General features: G+C 39.4%; 1 long non-coding RNA gene across 1 annotated transcript; it reads right to left on the minus strand.

Annotated features, from left to right (window-relative positions):
• Nucleotides 1-1,792: 1,792 nt before the first annotated feature.
• LOC140125648 (uncharacterized) lies at nt 1,793-13,152 on the minus strand. The gene is made up of 3 exons (XR_011854668.1): nt 13,016-13,152; nt 8,428-8,488; nt 1,793-1,932 (listed from the first exon to the last, which is right to left on the minus strand). It is a non-coding gene; the product is annotated as an uncharacterized lncRNA (long non-coding RNA).
• Between the last annotated feature and the right edge of the window lie 6,577 nt (nt 13,153-19,729).

Consider the following 19,729-nt stretch of genomic DNA (forward strand, 5'->3'; position numbering starts at 1 on the left):
AAAATTTGCATAAATAAAGTTTAAATATGCAATATGAGTATAGCCAATGAGTCAGTAGAAGTGCCTATATGTCCTTCTTACCCCTCTTGCACTGTAGTACAGAGCACCTTCTGTTGCTGGCTTGTAGGTTAATGTCGTGGTTAGATTTGAATGCCATGTCAGTGTGCTCCTGCTGCTTTTCTGGGATCTGCAGTTCCATGTATAGTCTTGCTTTCTGTACTTTTTCAGGAAAGCAGCTTGATGTGATTGAGGTTAACTTAGGAGATAAGGAGATATAGGTTGCCTAAAGTTTACTTTCTAGAAAATAAATGTATATCATTAAATGAATATTCAAAACACACTGATTTAATGTACAGGAAGTACACTTGTTGCTTGCAAGATAAGTTCTTTAGCTCTGTTCTTCAGTTGAATTTGTATGTAAGTCGGAACAGGTATATTTAATAAGTGTAACTCCAGCCAAATAATTTGTTTGATGCCTGTGACAATTGGATTTTAAAAATTAACAATAAAGGTTCATTGTAGACACCTTACAGTTGATCATTGCCCCGTGACTAAGGTTCAGTAAAGTACCAGCGTCCAGAGCACTCTTTACAGTGGACAGAGAGGTCGGTTTAGGGGTATCTAGGGATCAATTTGCATATTTCTCATTTTAAAAGGGAAAGCAGAACAAGTAAAAGAGAACATTCATCATCTACGTGGTGCTTTGCTTCTAAATCTGTGTACTGTAAATCCTTATGTATATTCAATTCTAGTTTTCTGCTGAAAATCTATATTTGCAATTGAGACAAATCTACATATAAAAGGAAACCTTTTTATGTCCGTATACTGGCAGAAAATAAATCATTCTAGAATGGGCACAATGTTATTTGGTCCAGGTGACATGGTAACATTCCATTATTAAGGATATTCCCATACAAGTGAAGAAATAGATCCAGAAGCAATTCAAAATTACAACCCATTAAAGCACAGCAAGGTCACTTATGCTCAGAGTGAATGCAGGGAATTGGTTGCTATGGTAACCTGGAATGCTGCTAAAAGGGACACTGCAGTAAAAATCATGTTTTGCATGTGCAATCGGTACAAATAGTTCCTTGAATTACATGGCAGTGGTACATGATAATTCACAAAATTGAAAGACATTAAAAATTTACAGCTTTTGATTTATCCTTAACGTCATTCAACTTGAAGGTAATTGAAAGTCTCTCTGAATTTGTGTGAATTCATTATCCTGCATTGATACTCACCAAGCACTGAATTATAAATATCTATACTATATGCATTTCCATGCCAGAATACTGGGTATGAATTACTGAGATTTCGGGACACTTGGCAGGACTTGGAAATTTGACTTCTTGAAGCCATTAAAATGTCATGTTATTACAGGGTCAATATTTCTGCAAAAGAAAGTGGCCATTCCTGCCACTAACTTACTGTATTAAAAATGATTTGCTTCAATGTTTGCTGGAATTGATGTGTTAAAATTACATTAGCAATCTTGCATTAAAATAAAAATAAAACACGTAATTACAACTAGCTGGTATAAGTGCAAAGCAACACAAACATTCAGCGAACCCAGCAAATCCTTACCTTGCAGTTTTCCAATGAATAGTGGTAGATTCAAAGCATAAAAAAGACAAATCATCCCAAGAAAGTTACCTTCAGCACCATATAAACCGAAATGTGGATGAGAATTAAGATAAAAAATATTCTTCTTTATTCGAAAATTTTAAAAACATACACAACAATGGACAGAGTAAAGTGAGTAAAGCTTTTTGACTTGTCAAGTCTTAACCTTCATCAAGATGAATACTTCAAAAGTTGAAACGGACGGCTTGTGTTACCCTGTGCAGAACTTGTTCCCCCACCAATCCTAGCTTGGCCAAGTGTAGTTCAGGTTGAGGAAAGATGATCTAAGGGTTCTCTTCTAATGTGCTGAAATAAAGAGATTGCAATTTCACTACTACTATTTAGCACATGCACACTTTTTACATATTGAACAGTTTGCCGCAATACTTCATTCTATTCTAGAGATTTCAGGTTTACTTTTAGTATTATGTGTACAGATGTACACGTTACAAGACTCACAATGCTTCCAGTTCAGCTATCCCTGAATTTTCCTTAGTTTCTGTATTAAATTATCTATACCAGTTTACTATAATGGTGGTGTACACTGACTGATGCAAGATGGGCAACAGTTTGCTAGGGTGCAATTTTCACATATACTGTATAACGGTAAAAACCACTGACTTTTGCTTTGCCTACTGACCATTCTATTTGCTATACGATTCTGTACATTTGCTGCCATGTTGGTTTTGACCTGGTTTGTTTAACTCTGCTTGTCTGTCTGTATCTGTTGTTTGTCCCTCGGTATCGTTTATCTCCTAGTGTGAACCCACTTCCCTGTCTCAGTGTTGTGTCGGTTTCTGTGTTCCAGTGTGAACACTAGTCTATACCTGCATTACGGTTACCTGTCTGCTCCACCATCCAGCAGTTGCCTAACGAAGTAAGCCTTCCCTGTCATCTTGTAGGGTCACTCAGAGACCATCATTTAGGTTCCTGATAGTGGGTTTGCCCTTACCAGGGTGATTTATCTGCTTTAGGCAGGGCCTTAGCCCGCAGGGACGTCACAAGGTGAGTTGGCCACCACCTACCTAATCTGACAGCTAGCGCCAAGCCTGGTTGTGGTTGCGCAGTTGCTGGACAGGTAGTGACAGTAAGGTTATAATAGAATGTAGACTGTCACTCTAATGGGCTACACAGAAGAATAGCTGATTATCAATTGATTAATAAAAATGTATTTTGGAAGGGAAGCTATATGAAGGAAAAATGCTCTTATAATACAATTATGTTATTAATAATTATCTTGTCTCTCCCATCACTGTAACTAACTTATCATTAATGAAACTAACAAACAATTTTCTTCTTTTCTTTCTTTAATGCATGGCTTGGCTCACTGACACTACACATGCTGAGAGTTGTCAAACTAAGTTACTCAGGGCGTTCAATACTGATATACTGATATACTGATATACTGAAGGCACATGGAGATTTGGCATCTGGCAATTTACTGATTCTGCTCCATCTGGTCCATAACTGCATGATGATCTCTCCTGGCCATGAGACCCATTGCTACAGAATTTGTCCCCATTTTTGATTGTATACCAGAAAATGTCACAGTATAGCTTCTTCTGGATAATAATTATAATAATTATGTCCCACCCTCTGTTTCTAAATAATCCCCCTTAACAATTCAACAGACTGCATAGTTCCCACTGCATTTACAATATTTTACAATAACTAGTACGCTGTTTCCCTGAAAATAAGACACCCCCCAAAAATAAGACCTAGTACAATTTTAGTGCAAGGCCTCCCCTAAAAATAAGACCGACTGACAGTTATTGGAGCCCCCCCCCCCCTCCCACACCATTCAGCAGTTTTGGCTGCCTGTACAACTAGTCCTCATTGTAGAAAAGTGCTATTGCTAAACGTAAGAGATTGGGGCTAATGATTCTAAAAAAAAAATGGAGTCACAGGAAATTCAGCATGAAATTCAGGTTTTGTTGAGTTATAAGAAGGTTCCAGAAGGTAATGATACAACTGGGATTGGCAAATGTACAGTAGATTGTTGTACATGGAAGTACAGTCAAAAGAAATTAATAAATGTTGATTTTGTGCTCAACAATAATTTCTTGTACATAAAAAAAAGGCTTCCCCTGAAAATAAGATCTAGCGCATCTTTGGAAGCAAAATTTAATATATGACACTGTCTTATTGCCGGGGTAAAGCAGGGTATAATAATAATAATATTATAATATAAAAATTTGTATATACAGTGGTACCTGAACAAATTACACCACCCACAAGCCTAAATCAATTTTACACAATTGCCCCCAAATTAATTTTATTTTTTGTAATACCCCTCTCCAAATCAATTAGAATGCAACAGAATGTATATTTTTAAAGGATGTAACAATATATAATATAATTTATTGTTGGACACGATATATAATATAAATATATAAATAATTGATGGTGGGGAACTATACAGAATATAATTGGGAGATAAATTGTATATAACATATAGTAAACAGCACTCCCCACTGATTTGGTAATATTTTATGCAACTCCTACAGCTATGCCATGGGCTGTAACAGTAACAGATTCTAGCTCACATCCTAATACATTTTCCCACACAATTATCCCTTATCCACCAAATGTTCCAATGTACACTATGAATTCTGAGCAGTAGAATCCACTGAGCATCCACCACAACCTGATCGATCCAGAGCCTTCATATGAGCGTCTTCCCTACTACCCATATGTATAGCATTGCTTGTCTATATTGCATGGTTATGCGTTTGATTTTGAGCATCGGTTTGCAAAAGTTATGTTCGAAACATCTGAACTCAATACTCAGTAGTGATGCCCACATATTGTCATCCAGAGCTAATATTGAGTGCACTCCAAAGTGGCAGTGCTTGCAAAGTAGGTAATGAAATTGTAAAGAAACTTGCAGCACACAGCTTTTTCTTTGTGGTTTACTGTACAGAGTGCTACAAGTTTCTTTACAGCCGAATACTTTCAGTACTTAAAGCCTTGTAGTGTATTTTATCTGTAGTATTTTAGTGTTTGATTTTTATTTAAAATTATTTATATTGATGACTCATCCTTCGAAAACTGGAATCAATTTTTTAAACCTGTAGATGATGCTTTAAATACAATGTAGTTAGCCCTTTTGGAAGTGTATTCTGAAAATATTTTGTAATAAAATCAAAATGTTTTCATACCTAGATTTGCAAAGATTCAGATTTATTTTGTCCCTTGAAGCATGAAATAGCCCATGATGCCCCAAATACCCCACTAAGGCAAATTTCACACTTGCGTTGAGGATCACGTCTGGTCAGAGTGCAATCAGGGTTTGGTCAATGACATTCATCGAGTTCAATTAGTTTTCAGTCACAGTTTGTTCAGTGTCTCAGTTTTTCATGAGCGTTTTCAATGCAATTTCAATGCGTCTTTCACACGCAGATAACGCATGTGAAAAGGACTCAGGACTGAGGTCTATATTTTCTATGGCAATTGATGCGTGAAAAAACGCAAGTGTGATAGGGGCCTTACTACTAAGTGTTTCATAGGGCTTCTATTACTAGATAAAACATTTTTTGTCAAATTTGATTATTAGAGAAATTGCATATGTATTTCCATTAAGTAGACCACTTATTTAAAGTTCTGGAAAGAACCATATCATAGTTCTTTTTTGTTTTCAACATATGAGGAGAACGAATAAATTAATTTTTCTTTATACTTGTTTGACTTAGTTGGATAGTTATGCCTTTTATCCTTTTCCTTTGTTGTGTAGTAGATAACGGCTTGTGGACAGGTGCACTTGCATTCATTTTTAATAAATTTAATCTTCTGTATTTTGGTGCACAGTAAAAGCAGCGAGAGGATGTATTGTAATGTGTATTCTAGCAAAGTTCTCTTTTAATAAGAACAAAAAAAACCCTTTATGTTCCATATCCACTCTTTTAAAGCAAAAAATATGTAGGCACATCACACTGTTAATGGTCTGTCTCAAATTCCTTCCTTTTCATTATTTAAGGAAAATCAATTTTGAAGCTCTTGAGCTTTAAATAAGTTCCATTAAAAAAGATAATTTTCTTCAGGGCTTCAGCAATATTATACTATGTAAATAGAACCATATATTTGCTTATATAAGTAATCCGTTCATAGAAACGCTTTTATATATCAATCAATCTTTTTATCACTCCACGCAGTGAAATTATTCTCTGCCGCTATATGAAGATAAGTCTGGAAATCCCTTGCTGTTACTTCGTATCTAGAGTCATTTTAATCAACTTAAGATGGCTCTTTCACTGTGGCTCTGTTCCCCTTCAGGAAAATTGTCATTGCCAGAATTTCAATAACTTTACATACCCTATGCAAGTGCTTTATTCCTTCAACTGTGCCTCTCTTTATAGGAGTGAAAATTGTGAGTGCTATTGGAACCTGTTCAGTGTCCTCTGCACATTTCCATTATTATACTCTTCTGCCATGTGATACACTCTTTATTTCTATAAGGACTACTCAGCGTCTATAACTCAAAAGAACCCATTACCATGAGTCCTCAACATCATAAGCATATAAGCATAAAGAATACTGTTAATATTCATTAATTTTAGTAATATTACAAATGTTTTTAGTATTCAACTCATTCTCCCTGAAGCTGCCTGTACAGCACCAAATCTCAAAAAGTTAGAATGGCTACAACCAAGCCTTATAAGTTCAGATGGCAGGTACCGCCATCAGGAGTCAAGACCAGTGGACACCTTACCAAAGGATAAAAATGTGTTGGCGCAATATTGAAGTAATATTCATGAAAGCCAAGCAGACTTTTAGAGTTGATCTAGTTCCTACCGCCTGTTGCAACTTAAAAAATTGGAAATGGAAAAACGTAGATTTGTTAGACCACTAGACTGCCAAGGAAAATTTGAGCAATGACATATAAGAAATATAGGGGAAGATTTATCAATCTGTCTGAAAGTCAGAATATTTCTAGGTGCCCATGGCAACCAATCACAGCTCCCCTTTAAAATATTAATGAGCACTGGTAAAAGGAAAGCTGAGCTGTAATTGGTTGCCATGGGCAACTAGGAATATTCTGACTTACTTACCTGCAGTTGAGCCTCCAGCTTACATTTTACACTATCATGACTGTTAGATTACTCTACATATATGATGGTTAAACATTGTCCGTAATGTATTTGGAGAGAATCACATGATCAGCTAGAAACTCTAGCATCTGTACCCTTCTCAGTATATTCTTGTCAAGTGGGAGGAAGTCAGAGCCCTGTGCTTTCCACAATCTCTGTCCCTGCCTACTTGCCGACCCTGCGCTAAACCGCGGATGATAACTGGAAGCATCCCCTACCCTGGATACATGCACAAGACATTAAGACACATAAACAAGAAAGACTAGATAGATATAAAGAAAAGTAAGACAAGCCAAGGCAAAGACCAAGATGGCGCCAATATACAAAATTGGAGGGCAAAAAATTGTCAAAGGTGCAGGCAAAAGTTCAGTATTACACCAGGCTCTGAAGACAAGTCTAGCAAGCACCTGTATAGTCAAAGAAGAATATATGTAGTGACTGCACACCACCCATGCAGCTAGTTGGTGCAATGTTCCACAACTTTCATAGGACTTTGTGTACACACATTCCCAGCTGAGAGTAACTGATGACCTGTCAACCAACCCTCTGCAGAGGGTGTGAAACTCATCCAGGAAAACTCAAACTGCTGAACCAGAACCTGCAGGATTTCTGAAAAACCCCCACAATATGTAAGATACCAGAAGTATCCCTTCAGGAGATTGTACTGTACTCTTGTTCTGTATCACTATATGACAGACCCCTCTCTTCATCAGCAGTAGTTATAAGTTTTGTAGAGACTCTTTTTGTTACAGTTAATCAACAAAAAGATGTAGAGACCACCTGTCATATACACACATGCACATGATCTGTGCATACCGGGAGCCGAATGAATGAATGAATTATATAATGAATGAATGACCATGTCCCTGAACTTCAGTGAACCTAATTATTGTACCATTGGTTACCATGGAATACATTTCTAGAGTTCAATATATGATAGGATGCTAATATGGGTCAGAAAACAAACTATTACATATACTATTAACTATCATTTCCAAGTTTTCTTGCCACTTTAATACTAAAATTCTGCTGTAAATAAATTTTAGCAGATCTTAATTTATTATTAGCTTATGACAAATTGACATGTCCACTTGTCTGGTATATAACCAGCCAGCATTAAATTAATCTCTGTAGCTAACTAGCTTAATCCACAGGAGGCTAGAACTGCATGTTTATGGAAATGCAGATAACTGTAATATAGATATCACTCAACATAACAGCATTGCAATAAAAATAATTTATATTTTATATGTATATGTTACTGTTGCCAGTTTGTTACACTAAGGTGAATAATGTAACACAAGTGAGAGAAATATAATAAAACCTATGGTAAGGCTATGCTGTGTGCAATAAACAAGTAATTATAATCAACACATTTCAATGAAATTGTATATGATATGGTTATGCATTTACATAACATCATATAAGTTGATAAGTTGAGAGCATTTTGGCTGCTAAAGTTGAAGTTCATACGAAAAGGGTATGTCTACATTCAACCATTTTGTATAGTATTTCATATAAATATGCTTTGCTAGCAAAGTATCTTTGATTGCTATTGAGATACTGACTGTTATTCCTCATAGTTACAATCTAAATTTCTGTAATTGGAACCGATCATCAAGCTTGTGGACAGAAACTTGCCTAGTAGCTCACATAATACAAAATTACATCTCATATAGTTTTTCATACTGTACATACTGGACACTGTACCTACTGCTGGTCACTGCCCATGATGTCATCGGAAGGACCGAATGGTTGCCATCACACGTGGGATCCTGTAATTAAGAAGCAGTCAATTCTGCAGTATATTGCATAATTGATTAGCCCACTAAGGTTTAAGTAACCTAGGAGGCTTGAAATAATAGGAAAAACAAACAAAAACTTTGAAAAAGTATGAAAAAAACTAAGCCAAAAATTCAGATCTCCCCCCTTTCCCTAAAACACATATAGAATACATATAACAATAAACAAGTAAAATCATAAATATATTAGTTAACACTGCATTCCAATATGTCAGATCTATCAATATCTAAAAACCATTATTCCGAGTGGTGAACAGAAAATAGAGCCTAAATGTATGCATTGCCACTTTTTTACAATTTTGCCTCCAAATTTTAATAAGGTGCTAAAAGGGTCATACAGTTGTCAAAATAGTATGAATGAAAACCTCACCACATCCTGCAAAAAATGACACATTACACAGCTCCATACACTGAAGTATGAAAAGGTACATGAATATGGTGAATATGGTGATTCAGGCTTTTTGTTTTTTTTAATGTAAGGCAGAAATATCAAAATGTCTTTCTCTGTGATCCTACTGATCCACAGAATAAAGGAAACCAATAAAGGCAGTCCCAACAATTATGAGGGGAATGGATATAATATTTATTATCAGGAAATGGTAAATAATATAGGATCAAATTACTTTAGGGGTGCACTTCGTAGAATATTTTTTTCTGAAGTATTATACATAATATAATTAATTGAGGAGGGTGGTTGGCCATTATTTATAATATAATTACAATGTGAGGTAGTGAGATTTTTATAATACATTTCATATAATAATCCTAATTAATTATTTTAGAATAAGGATAATGTAATTAATTCAATTGATAGCTATATATGACAATTATGTAGGGGTTGTGTGCTATGTTGAATTAAGTCATGAAAGAACTAAGTCCTAAGGTGCAGGACAGGAATACCTGGTGCCAGCCCACTCTGCTGCCGGCTGAGTGATGCACAAGTCCTAATAATCTTTGCCATATGTCCCCCATCTTGACTTTCTTTCTGATATAAGAAACAGTCAAATGTTGAGCAGTTGTCATGTACTCTGCAGCATCCCATGGTATACAATGTTGTAGAAAGACATATTTTCAGGCAGCCACTGCAGTAACAACTGTTTTGGACATACAGTATGTGTCTTGCACTGATGTTCCTTAGCCACATACTAAATTACTTTCAGAATGTGATGGACAGTTTGCATAGAAGGTATTTCACTGCTAATTATCCGCGAAAAGAAAAATAAAAAAAGATTGTACTTACATTCATACGCATATCCGCCTTAGTCAATGAGATGTTCTTGATTGTGGCATCCTGGGTGCAGTAATTGATAAAGTAACTCACAGAGCTTTCATATTATGGTATAAACATTCATGACTCAATATCAACTAAACCAAACATGAAGTGTACAGCAATTTCCAATTCTTCAACCTTAACTAAGGTTGCTTGCCGAGGAGGTAAGAACAAGGAAACAAGGTATGGATCATTGATTTAGTCAATCACAGCAAAATTTAGAACAGTCAGGTTAAGGCTGATCTGTAGTTAGGTTGGTTTCACAGACAAATGAACAGATCTTTAAACAGACAAGGGAAAATTAATAGACAAATTGTCAAAGAGTTGTCAGAGCCCAAAAATCCCTGCAACTTTAGAACATCCTCTTGAGCCTGATTACATTCTAAAACAAGAGATGCCTGATGACTTTAGAATATCCAGAAATCCTTGAAAAGCCATCATGTATTTTAGGCGTCTATGTAGCCAGGAGCATGAGGACTGGAAACATTTTACTGTGTGTACTTAGAGAAACACATTAACACATATGTAATATTTGTTAGGGCAGAAACTTTACATTAGATCAGAAATTGAGAACTGTTTATAGTATTGGTACTAGTGGCAGCTGGACCACAAGGGCTAGATGATGGTTATGGAAAACAACAGGAGTCAGAACAATTAAGATAGGTTAAGGGCACCCTTGGTAGAAGGCACAGGCCAGGTGTCACGGCACCAACCACACACATTTATGCTTGGGATTTCAGCCACCTTTCTGTAAGGAGAGTTGCCTATTCTAAAACGGGTAGGTCTGTGAATGGCCAGTATCGCCAGTATAGACGCACTGGAGCACAGTGGAGCACAGAATCATTCACTCAAGGAAACATGGGGTGAGCCAGCTAGGAGCGGGGAGATGGCACTTGGGAGCTATTGGCATCATATTAATCTATGAAATTACTCAGCTCAATAGTATATTTGCAATTGTTGGAATTGAGGGACTGAGAATAATCAGAAAGTGGGGTTGCGTATTGCTTAATGAAATGGAGGTGTTTGGGAATTGAAAATATGGAAGAAACAACATTGCAATAAAGAACATAATAATGAAATCCGTTTCTTTATTACTGATGGGACATGGATGTATAGTCTCCATTACAAATTTTACTATAGGTGCTTAAAATTACTTATTCCTGCTTCTCATTGTGTTATTTACTGCATAAACTCCTGGAAATGGAAACAGGAAGAAAGAATAAGGCGAAGTAGAAGGTATTGATTTTGTATGTCTCAATGAACCACTGCAGATGTACAGGTGGATTGTCAGATTAGAAGATACAATTTTTTTGGAATTTAAGATACTCCTAAATATTAGATGCTCCCCAGTTTAGTTATCTAAAAATTAAAAATTCCCTGGTGGTCACACACACAAGCACAGCTGCATTGCACAAACATGGCTACAGTCACACAGCTCTGCTCACACACATAGTCCAGCTACACACACACAGCTCTGTTACAGCCAACCATCCATTCACACACACAGCTCTGTTACAGCCAACCATCCATTCACACACACAGCTCTGTTACAGCCATCCACACAGCACTACTAAAAATTTCCATTTAATCAATCACACATACACACACACATCTCACACATACCTAGTCCCAGCTTCAGTATTAACCCTTTGAATCCTTTAAAAACATTCCCTCCCATCCCCCGGCTCCATCCCAACCAACAACATGAAAAGGTTCAAGGACCTTACACTGATGAAGCATGTGATCAAACACATGCTTCGGATATTCATTTAAGGTCCTGCAGATATTACTATTGTTGCTCCAGGGAGACAATGAGACCAGTGCAGAGGGGAAAAGTTCTCCTAAAGATTGTTAAACACTTTGTCAATGTTTAATCTGATCTCCAGGGCAGCAGGGTCTAGCAACACTAGATCTATAAACTTCAAAGTATAAAACACAGATACTTTTTATCTAGCCTTTTTCTTGCTAGAAAGTGTGTCTGAAAAATACTATAGTAAAAATTACTTTAGTAAGCAGTTCCTAGGGCCTTTTCAATAGGTGACAGGCCCTCTTTAACAAAAGTACAAACACAGGTATTAAAGTAGCCAGAAACAAGACAATAATGCAGTCATTGACAGAAATGACCTGAGATATAATTACAAAGGTTATTGCAAAGCAAACAGATATACAGAGAATTGCACAAAGTTTGTGTCGCTTCCCGTCCCGTTAGGCCGAGGGTACTGACGGTGAATCGGGGGCCGCCACTCTAGACGCCTTGAAAAAAGGGGGGAAGGAAAGGACTTGTAGGGAAATGTTCATAACACCAGTCAGGATAATATTCGCTGACTTCGGCCCTGGGTGATAGGTGTTGTGGGTCAGTGTGTTGTTATGAACCTATCCCGACTAGGGCTGGCTCCCAGGGGATGAATGGAGGAGGACCCCAGAATATGTGGAGAATTTAACCCTCTTTGGAACAACCTCTCCAACACCTCCCTGAAAAGCCAGGGTAGACTTAAGCAAGTTTACTAGGAGTAATGTACCATCTTGTAAGGATCTTGTGGTGAACCTCCATCATATTGTCTAAGTGGGAGACCTTAGGAGCCCAATACATAGCTATATCTCATTCTGCTTGAGAGATGTGTCTACCCAGGTCCTATTGCCACATTGCAAAAAAAAGGCACCAAATCAGAAGAAGGACGCTTGTCTTAAAGATTTATAAGCTGCCTTAGTAATCTTGAGTAGTTTATTAGGCTTACCCTTCAGGAAACCAAGTAGTGGATCAGAAATAGACAGGGTTGGATTTGAGAGTCTGAGTAATGTTTATCTTACTTGAGAGTGCAGTAAAAGATTGGGTAAATCAAATTTGTTTCTTAAGAAGTGAAAACATAATGGAGAGTTCCCTGCAAATAGGACACTAATATAGGATCCTATCGATCTAGGTGGTACTGTGTGCTCAGGTAAGTCGCTGGAAGGCAGTCCAAGGCAGGTCTAGAGATGGAGCTTACTCACATGTGTCTGTCTCTCTTGCTACAGTCAGCTGCCTATAAGATGTGATACCATTGCCTGCAACATTTCCAGAATTTTCTCCCATTGAGCACATCTGAGAACTGCCAGCAGCAGATCTTGATAATTTTGCCATTATGTACTGTATATACTCGAGTATATGCCGAGTTTTTCAGCACAATTTTAGTGCTGAAAACTCCCCACTCTGCTTATACTCGGTTATATAAAAAAATAAACTGACTACTCACCAATCCAAAGGCCCGGGCAGCACCTTTTCTATCTTCATGTGCGCAGCAGGTCCATGACAGCTCCGTGGGCAGCGCCTCTTCTTTCTTCATGCCGACTGCAGGTACGTGACAGCTCCGTGTGCACGGCCCATCCAACACACTCTGTGATGTCACAACAAAGTATGAAAGTAATAAATAAAGTTTTAAATGAAATTTTACATATTTAGCATTAAAACCCCCTACATATTCAGCCCATTTTCAAATCTGCATCTCTCTATCAGAAATAGCTTTTAGGAAGATTGTTAACCCCTTCAGATCTTCATAGTTATTACATCAAAATGGAGGTGAAATTTAGAATGGTCAAATTATGTCAGTTATACGTTCATTTAGCCCCAAAATTTACACATTTCCGAAAGATAAAAAGAGAAAACCCCCCATACAATTTGTTATGAAATTTCTCCCGATTTCAGAGACTCCCCACATGTGGCCGTTACTTGTTTTATGGCGCAGAAAGGAAGGAACTGTAGCTGTCAGGATTTTAGTTTCCTCATTGGCCCCTTTTGTAGGCTATAAAATTTTCTCTTTTTTGTTATTGGGGCCATGTGATGGCATTTTTTTTGCGGGACAAGATGCTTTTTCCATTGTCACCATTTTGGGGTTGGTATCCCCTATTGTTGAGAATTTAGGAATTTTTTTTTTTGAGCTCACGAGAATTCTGTACTGGATTTTTTACTTATTTTTTTTCATGTTCAAAAATCCATCATTTTTGCATCTCCATTTCCAAGTGGCATAACATTGTTACTTTTTTGGCTACGGAGCTGGTTGATGGCTTGTTTTTTGCGGGACATGTTGTACTTTGCAACACTATCATTCTGGAGTACATATGTTTTGTTGATCATTTTTTATTGCATTTTTTGTGGGATTCAATAGGTAAAAATCATAATTTTTGGCAGGTTTTTAAAGCTTTTTTTTACAGCGTTCATCGTATGGGTTCAATACTATAAAATAATTAATTTTATTCTATGTATTGTTAAGGACATGATAATACTATATATGTGGGGTTTGTGTTATGATTTAGACTTTTTTGAGAGTTATATGTCTCCCAGAGATGCCATAGCAACGATCGGCGCCCCTGAAAACGGGCGGGTGTTAGTGGTGGATCTCAGCCGTATATTACCACTGACATCCCGCGACCCCCGATGCTGGTTCGGCTCCTGTGCAGAGCTGAACCGCCATCGTCTCTGCGGAGTAGCTGTAGTGCTAAGGGGTTAAAGATTATTTTTTTTAATTTTCAAATTATCCCACAATTAACATTATTAATGATTTCCCTATTTTGTTTTGTTCGTTTTTATATATAATATGTAAAGTCTTGGGCAAACGGGTTGACAATGGCGATATTTTTTGCAGTGTAGCAGGGTTTTTAAAAATTATATTAGGAAATATGAATGTATTTTTATGAATATTTATTAATAGTTATTATGTGTGTGTTTCTATTTTTTAAGACCCCTGGAGGACACTTTCACAGTATTTTTTACATTTTCTTTTCGTTTACAAGTTTCCCCCTCAGGCTATTAGGGATGCCCCAGTTACAGAGGAGAAACGACCACCTGTAAGGGCTGATACAGATCAGAGCTGTACTAGGTCTCAGAAAGTTTTGATTAACCCCTTTGTACCCAGCTGCAGTGCTGTATCTGCTCCCCTCTGCACTAGGCTACTTCAGTGCGATGCTGTGAGAATCAGATAAAGCAGAAGCAGTAATACACGGCTCCTCCCGAAGCAGAAGAAAACAGACTCCATACCTGCACCCACTTATGTCTAAAGTCATTGTGGGGTCCGAGAGAAGTTCATATGCAAGGTTTTGAATAATTTGTTTACATTTTTATTTATTTGAATATCATTTAAATGGTTTTGTGTTGTGATTTACAAAGTTCCACAACATTTCCTTCTCGGTGTTACAATTAAAATATTCGATGTTATATTATATACAGTAGATACATCTGTTTTAGTATAGGGTTTCCTTTTGTTAAGTAATATGTTTTCAATATTTAGAAATCCTCTTGACCATTCGTTCTGTAAAACTACATCATTCAGCTTTTGTGCAAATTTCCGGACTGGTAAATCATTTGTATGATCTCTGTACAGAACTGTACTCATCACATTTATACTTTTATGTCAGCTTGACTCCAAACTGTTTTGTGACATATTACTTTATAATCAGCTCTTTCCTTTTTCGAAACACTCACATCATTTTTTGTATCTAAGTTCATTTCCACTTGTTGTCCTGTCATGTCAGTGAATCATTGTAATACAAGTGACATATCTGTAGTTTACTATTATACTCTACATTAAGTGTGAAACTGTCACAAAAGATGATGACTCATAGTTTCCATTCATTTGCATATCCAACATTTGCTAGTCTCACAGAAGGAGTGCTATGTGTCCCAATTTAAAATGCATGAGTCATCAGAGAAAATATGTTTTGCAGTAAAAAATTGCATTTTATAATGCTGACAAAAAGAACAATTTACCAGTACAACAAAAATTCTACATGTACTGGTGAGCTCTACATGGTGACATAAGTGCTTCTATTTGGAGTATTAAATAAAAAAAACAACTCCAGTTCAAGAGAAAAAAAATATGTATTTGAATTGTGTAATAGTTGTATAAGAAACTTAAATCTCACTGGGTAACAGTAAGTTTCAGCACACAGTGAGCACCTTGCACCCTGTAGCAGACTATGAATCTGCAGCATGGAGGAGCTCTAGTAACATCCCCAGGAGCCCCTCAGGTTCATTGGCATAAAAAAGGTTATTTTAGAAAGAAGGATACAATAATAACAAATATAAGATAACCACAGTTACAGTGCCTGCATATATGGATATATTGAAAGAGGTTGTCAAAAGCTAACAAATAAAGAGTACTTTCTTCTGTGGATTTTTTGCCCTCAAGGGTATTGATTATGGGTTCAAAAGGGCACTTGTTTTAACAGCTAGGCTTGGTTTCTGCATGTTTACTTGATGTTTTCCTCAGGCCTTACAACTGTAACAATATATTGTTACATAGTACAGTTCACTATAATTTGTGTCTTTAGAAGGGTATGCTGGGTGTTCAACTTCACCTATGATACATTCCTTAGGGGCAGTATGTTCTGACTAAGGCCACTCCCACTTTCCTGTAAAAACACATGCAACATCCCCCATCAGGGATTAGCCTTTTTTTGTGGGCCTGGAGGCAGCCGGGACCCAAAATACCAGAGTGGCTGGCTATTGCGGCCTAGGGCATGCTGTTGCCACATTGCATATCCTTCTAAAGACACAATCCTTCTAGAGACACAAATTATGGGGACCAGAGGGCTCTCTTACAGCCTGGCAGGTCTCCAGTCGGTGGTGTGTGCAAGAAATAGGGAGGGAGAGCACTGGTGCACTGTTTTCTCCCTGGGGCAACCCCTGAGAGTCTTTAGGATGAGTCCCTGGATAATGGATGGGGAAGCCCGTGGTGTTAAGCAGCCATATCCAGGGATCAGACGGAGGCAAAGATGTGCAAATCAACTTACAGTTCTTTATTGAACCTCAAACAGTAGGCAATGGCCAAATACGATTAACATTAGATTCTGGTTCCTGCAGTGGTCATGGAGAGTGGTCCGCAAGAATGATGCTCCAGCCTGATAATAGATCCAGGCTGGGATAGTTGAGGTGGAACTGTGTCCAAATTGTGGAACCTGGAGCTCTGTGGTTAGAGTTTCCTGACTCAGTTCCTGGGATCAGTATCTGGGGCAGCACTGAAGGTGTACTGCATACACTGTCTCTCTCTTCACTCTGACTCTGCAGTCTGACAGACCAGCTAAGACCATGTGCTCCCCCTGCACAGGGGTTTTATACCCCCCCTGGACAGGTGGTAGCACCTCTCCAATCACACTCCAGCTAACTATACAGCCACATAATTGGATGTTGCCTTTTCAGGCAGAATCAACAGCTACAATTTACTTTAAGTTCTCCTAGCATTATCTTCTGGGTGAGTTGCGCAGGCTCACCAGATAGACCATGACATGGAGAGGGCACTATTCGCATCTACCACCTTGCCCATATGTTGGCAGGGGTGTTGCATACCCCTTTGTAATTAAAAAGAGCCACCCATGGCTTGATTATGCACCAGATGGGAAGGTAGGCTAAAGATGGCCAGCAGAATATAACTTCCAGTTGGCCCATGCACACTCCAGCACAATATGCAATAAATAGACTTTTTCTTGGAGTAACCAACTAAAAGTCTCTCAGAGAGCTCTGTCCATCCTCTGGGCACAGTCCTTGATGAAGGAAAAAGTGAGCAAAATAATATAGTACAAAAGGGTCTCCTCTTGAGGTGAGGGACACAGTCCTTTGAAGAGTGGGTGGCTCTGCATCAGCAGAGAGGGTTGGGGGAAAGTTCAATTAAAGTCTCTTGACTTATAAACAAATAAAGAGTCTCAGAATAGTCTCTGGCTCTTTAGGGATAATGGACGCAACCCAACTTTGATGAAAAATCAAAAAGAAGTCATATGTACATCCCGATAAGGACTTCAGACCATCAGGGAGTTACTCACTGTCTGAGTAGGAAGTGTCCAAGTCTGGATCACGTGGTCTAGGGACCCCAGGAGGTGGTCTTGGGAACTGCAGGCTCCTTGGTAACATTGCTGGTCTCCTGTGACTCGGGAGCAGGAACGTTGGCCTCTGGAATGTCGTCTTCACCAGCTGGTTGCTCTATGTGGCCCGCAGCCATGGACAGGTCCAGGAATAAGTAGAGTGGAGCTTGTATCTCCCTCCACCACCTCCAAGTCTTCTGGGGCTGGGTCATCACTCAACTGGTAGGCAGGTGCTTTCGCATGGGGAACCTGGAAGAGGCTCATCTGCCAGACCATCCCGTGCCACGGGAGACCCCTGCTATCCAACAACGCTGGTGGCTGGGGAGACGGCCAGGGTGCTCTCCTGGATCAGGCCTAGTCAATGGATGGCGATGGGACCCACACTGAGGATCACAGTGGACGGAGCACTTATGTGGGTCAGTACCTGGGGAGTTGCAGCCCAGGAAGAGATGGGAGGCTCTAGCCAGGAATCCTTTGGAGAGTGATTGTAGAAGACATGCTCTTCGGGGTCCGGAATCCGGGTGAGTCCAGCAGCCCAGGGATCCCGTGGCCCCTATTAGAGACTGTACTTAATCCATTTCCCTGGCTTGAGGTTATGGAGTCGCTTCGGGAGGTCGGGTTGCTTGACGGAGCAGTGGGGATGAACACCTCCCACTAGGTATAGTCCTTCGTGGCAAACCCGTTCCCCTTCTTGATATTGAAGGCACGTACTTGCCCCATTTTATGGTCCCGCTGCACCCAGGCACCTTTGGTGGATCAACCAGCCACAAAGCATCGGGCCCCCTGCTCTAGTCGACACTGGTCTAAGACGGCCCCTTGCAGGTTTCTGCCGAGGGACTCACTGTGGCTGAGGTGCTAGGTGTGTCTGCTGAGCCGCAGATTTGGGCCTTGCAGGCATGGGTGCAGAAGCTTCCACTGGTGGATTGACAGCCGGAACTTGCTGTAGGCTTACAGGAGGCTTCGGCACCTTAGGGATGGCTTCCGGCTTTGAAGCAGGGGAAGCAGTCACTTCCGCTTTTGCTTCTCGGAGATCTTGCGGGAGAACTCAAGCCTGTTCCGTCACAGCGAGCACAATGACAATTTCAAAGGCCTCCAGGAATTTGGCATGTCTTCCAGGGGGAGCAGTTGTGGTCTCAGGAAAAGCTTCCTGAAAGCTTCCTGGTCACTCTCCGTGGCATGCTAGAGCTCCTCTCCTATATTGAGGTAGAGCATGAAGCTCTCCTACCAGAAGGTGGAGCTTGGGTACTTCCCACCAGGAGCTGTGGCGGGCTCAATTCCTTGCTGCGCCACACAGTCTTCCAGAGGTTAACGCTTTGTGGGCTGAAGTGCCGGATGTGGAGTCAGCATGGTTTTTTTGCAGAGATTAACCTTGTGGTTGCTGGAGCAGTGCTCGACAGCATGTGGCGATAAAATAATACAGTCCATCTTGTAGAGCACAATCACTTAGGCCTTTACCCAGATGGCAGCAGGGTTAGGCAGCACAGTCTTTTAAAATGACAGTTCAAAGTGACGGTATGAGGCACAGAAGTAAATATACTGTTCATGACGCCATTTGCAATATCCCCCATCAGGGCCTAGCCTTTTCTTGCGGGCCTGGAGGCACCTGGGGCCAAAAATACTGGAGTGACTGGCTATTGTGGCCTAGGGCACGCTGTTGTCACAGTGCTTGGTATGGGGACTGGAGGGCTGTCCTACAGCCTGGCAGGTCTCCAGAAGGTGGTGTGTGTGAGAAATAAGGAGGGAGTGGCTGATGTGATCGCTTTGTCAGATTTTTAACAATAAAGAAAAGGATTTCTTCATCTAAATCGTGATTGCTGGAAACTTTTTCCATTTGAAGGCTGATGCAATGGTTTCTCCCAGGGGCAAATCCTAAGTGTCTTTAGGATGAGTCCCTGGGTAATGGAAGGGGAAGCCAGTGGTGATAAGCAGCCATATCCAGGGATCAGATGGAGGCGACGTTGTGCAAATCACAGCAAGCAACAAGCAAACATGATTAACATCAGATTCTGTTTACCGGAGTGGTCATGTAGAGTTGTCCGCCTGATAGTAGATCCAGACTGGGATAGTTGAGGTGGAGCTGTGTCCAAATTGTGGAAGAGCTCTCTCTTCACTCTGACTCT

This window comes from Engystomops pustulosus, chromosome 4, assembly GCF_040894005.1.
Source record: "Engystomops pustulosus chromosome 4, aEngPut4.maternal, whole genome shotgun sequence".
NCBI lineage: Eukaryota > Metazoa > Chordata > Amphibia > Anura > Leptodactylidae > Engystomops > Engystomops pustulosus.